We start from the raw sequence: 4,546 nt of genomic DNA, 5'->3' as shown, positions 1-4,546 counted from the left end.
ACCCAATCCGTCTCCTCTTATGTCCTCAAAATGAAGAGCCTTATTGATCGTGCTAACCGTCTTAACCTAAACATATCAAATGAGTTAGCCACCGATCTTATCCTTAATTCCCTATCAAAAAGGTTTGATCAATTTGTAATTAATTACAATATGAATGGGATGGATAAGAGCATAGGTGAGCTTCACGGTATGCTTAGAACGGCGGAAACTAGCATGGGTAAAAGGGCTTTACCCGTGTTAGCAATCGATCAAGGTGGGTCCAAAAGTAAGACCTCTAAGCCAAAGGTGGCTAAGAGAAAAGGACCCACCTATCAAGGCAAAGGGAAAGGGAAGATGGTTACCCCAACCATAAACAAGGCTAAGAAGCAAAAGGTAGCCGAGAAGGCAAACCCCAAGGAAGACCCATGTTTCGGTTGCGGTGAGATGGGTCATTGGAAACGAAACTGTCCGGTCTACCTTAAGGAGTTGAAGGACAAGAGGGATGCAGGGCAAACCTCAGGTAATATATATATGGTATATATAGAGCTAAGTATTACTTCTTCTAATACATGGGTATTAGACACTGGATGTGGAACTCATATTTGCAATTCTTTGCAGGGGTTCAAAAGAAGTGATCATAAGGCGGGAACATCAAGTCTCTATATGGGCAATGGTGCAAAGGTGCATGTTAAAGCTCAAGGAGATTTTATTTTGAAGCTTCCAAGCGGATTGGAACTTATTTTAGAAAATGTTTTGTATGCTCCGGATTTGTGTAGAAACATTATTTCTATTTCTCGCTTAAAACAATGTGGTTACGTTGTTAATTTTATTGATGATGATATTCATGTTTCTAAAGATAATGTATTCTATTTCAAGGCTTCGCCTTCAAATGGAATTTATGAATTGGTTCATGATGACACATCTTCTAGTAGCTCAATGTACCATACAAGCACCAAGAAACTCAAAAGGGATTTGAGTGATTCCTACTTATGGCATTGTCGCCTTGGTCACATAAACAAGAACCGAATACATACACTTCAAAAGAATGGACTTTTGAAATCAAATGAAATGGATTCGTTTGAAGTATGTGAATCTTGTTTACAAGGCAAGATGACTAAAGCACCTTTTAAAGGGACCTATGAAAGGGCTAAAGATTTATTGGGATTAATACATTCGGATGTATGTGGACCCTTTAAACCCATGACTAAGAAAGGTGAAAGATACTTTGTTACTTTCATTGATGACTTTAGTCGTTTCGGATATGTCTACTTATTAAGACACAAGGACGAAACGTTTGAAGCATTCAAAGAATATCAAAACGAAGTACAAAATCAACTCAATAAGACAATTAAGGTACTACGTACTGATAGAGGAGGTGAATACCTAAGCGATGCCTTCCAAGATCATCTTAGGAGTTGTGGGATTATCTCACAACTTACTCCACCCGGAACACCCCAACTTAATGGAGTTTCCGAAAGGAGGAACCGAACCCTAATGGATATGGTTCGATCTATGATGGCAAGAAGCTCGTTACCTCTGTCATTTTGGGGTTATTGTCTAAGCTCCGCGGCTCGTATTTTAAATATGGCCCCAACCAAGAAAGTGGAACGAACTCCTCATGAGATGTGGTTTGGAAAACCTCCTTCTCTATCATACTTAAAGGTATGGGGATGTGAAGCTTATCCTAAGCGTTACGTCCCTAATAAGTTGAATGCTCGATCCACGAAGTGTATCTTCATAGGATATCCCAAGGATGATATGGGATACTATTTCTATGATCCATACGAGCAGAATGTATTTGTTGCTCGAAAGGCGGAATTCCTTGAAACTAAGTTCCTAATGGAAGGAAATAGTGAAAGGAAGATAGATCTTGAAGAGGTTCAAGATCAAGTAGATGATACACAATTGGTTGACACTAGCACTCAACATGAAAATGTTGATAGTGATCAAATGAATGATCAAAATACACAAGGCATTCGTAGATCTGGTAGGATTAGCAATCCTCCTGAGAGATATGGGTTTCTCATAGATGGTTGCTATACGGTTGATTTGGATGAACCGACAAACTATGAAGATGCTTTATCAAGGATCGATAAAGATAAATGGCAGGAAGCCATGAACGCCGAGATGCAATCCATGTATGAAAACCAAGTTTGGGAACTTGTTGTGCAACCTCCTAGCTCCAAGCTAGTTGATTGCAAATGGCTTTTCAAGAAGAAAACCGACATACATGGAAACTTGGATACATATAAAGCTAGACTTGTTGCAAAAGGTTTCACTCAAACTCAAGGGGTTGATTATGATGAAACTTTCTCGCCTGTGGCAATGCTAAAGTCTATTAGGATATTATTTGCCATTGCTGCTCACTACGACTATGAAATATGGCAAATGGATGTCAAAACCGCTTTCCTAAATGGATATCTTATGGAAGATGTCTATATGGTCCAGCCTGAAGGTTTTGTTGATCCAAAATATCCTAAAAGTGTATGCAAGTTAAAGAAGTCAATCTACGGATTGAAACAAGCATCTAGAATGTGGAATCATCGTTTTAATGAGGAAGCCAAGAAATTTGGCTTCATTAAAAATGGTGATGAAGCTTGTGTATATAAGAAAGCTAGTGGGAGCACTATCATGTTCCTTGTACTATATGTGGATGATATATTATTATTTGGGAATGATATTACCACAATGCAAGGAGTCAAAACTTGGCTAAAGAGTTGCTTCTCCATTAAGGATCTTGGAGATGCACAATACATATTGGGGATAGGGATCTATAGGAATAGATCCAAGAGATTGATAGGTTTAAGTCAAAGTACATACATTGATAAAATCTTGAAAAGGTTCAAGATGGAAAACTCTAAGAAAGGTTTGGTACCTATTCAAAGAGGAACCGTTCTCAATTCATATCAGTGTCCTACCACGAAAGATGAACAAGAGAGAATGAAGAAAGTCCCATACGCATCTGCTATTGGGTCTATCATGTATGCGATGATATGTACTAGACCGGATGTGTCATGCGCTCTAAGCTTGACAAGTAGATACCAGAATAACCCAGGAAACAGTCATTGGATTGCTGTTAAAAGTATATTGAAATACCTTAGGAGAACTAAGGATATGTTTCTAATATATGGGTCTGGTGAGGAGGAACTCGCCGTAAAAGGTTACGTGGACGCGAGTTTCCAAACTGATCGAGATGACTCTCGATCACAATCCGGTTATGTCTTCATGTTAAATGGTGGTGCGGTCTCTTGGAAGAGTTCGAAACAGGAGGTTGTTGCGTTATCCACTACAGAGTCGGAGTACATTGCCGCCTCACTGGCAGCTCAGGAAGCTGCATGGATGAAGAAATTCATCGACGACTTAGGAGTGGTCCCTTCCATTCAGGACCCTCTTGAGATCTTTTGTGACAACGAGGGTGCGATTGCTCAAATCAAGGAACCTCGTGCTCATCAAAAGACTCGTCACATTGAGCGGAGATTCAACTACATCAGGGATGAGGTTGAAAAGGGAAAGATATGTATTCACAAGGTTCACACAGATCATAATGTTGCGGATCCACTCACGAAGCTTTTACATGGGCCAAAACATGAGGGACATGTTTGTGCGTTAGGGCTTCGATATTCTAGTGATTGGAATTGATCTACTTTATGTATTGTAACGGAACGAATTAGTTCAAACTCATTAATATAATTATGGTATTAATTTAATTATGAGTCATGTTCCAATTTAGCATATTTCATCCATGAATAAACTATTATTGTAAATTCCGTAGTTGATCACATTTGTGGGAACAAGTGTGAGGTTTAGACTATTATGAACTCGGATTGGTATACATTCATAGGTTGAATGTGGGGCAAGGTTGCAACCAAGGTTCATAGATATTTGTGGGAAACAAATATTGGAAGACCCGCTCTCAAGAATTACTGTATAGAGCCTTTGTGGTTGATCACATGTAATCTTGAGTAAAGGCGAATATCATTGTATCCTCTGACCTGAGATACATATTGGGTTCGGATATTCACCTAGTACTGTGCCTTGATTCTTTTCTTCGCTATTCTGAAACATGGTTGTACATAAGGAAGAACTCAGGTATATTACAAAGTGTATATCTAGGACGTATGTAGTCAAGATGGAATTTGTCCCTCTTATTTGTTGAGAGTAAGATGTCTAAGGCCTGAAAAGTTAAATCTATAAGAGAGTGATCACTCTGTATCTCTTGGATTTAACATGACATCTAGGACGAAAGGAAATAATGAAAGATTCACCTAATCATATTCGAGATGGGAACTCGAAAGGGATGATGTTATTGAATGGCACAAAGTCATAACATATTAGGGGTGATGGACGGTGTGTTAGGCTGTATCCATCACTTGCATTAATTTCTTATGTTTCTCGTGAAAGTGGGAGATTGAAGGTATTTCGTATGCCCGAGAGACATACTAAATTAATGTGGCTGACGTGTTATGATCCAAGTCGGGTCATACCCAATAACAAACTTACCGACACCTTATTTGTATTTGATTTTAACGATTGGTTCATTGATCAAATACGCGACACTTGAACTTTA

The sequence above is a fragment of the Rutidosis leptorrhynchoides genome, chromosome 7 (assembly GCF_046630445.1).
Source record: "Rutidosis leptorrhynchoides isolate AG116_Rl617_1_P2 chromosome 7, CSIRO_AGI_Rlap_v1, whole genome shotgun sequence".
In the NCBI taxonomy this organism is placed as follows: Eukaryota; Viridiplantae; Streptophyta; class Magnoliopsida; order Asterales; family Asteraceae; genus Rutidosis; species Rutidosis leptorrhynchoides.
This window is presented reverse-complemented; position numbering follows the sequence as displayed.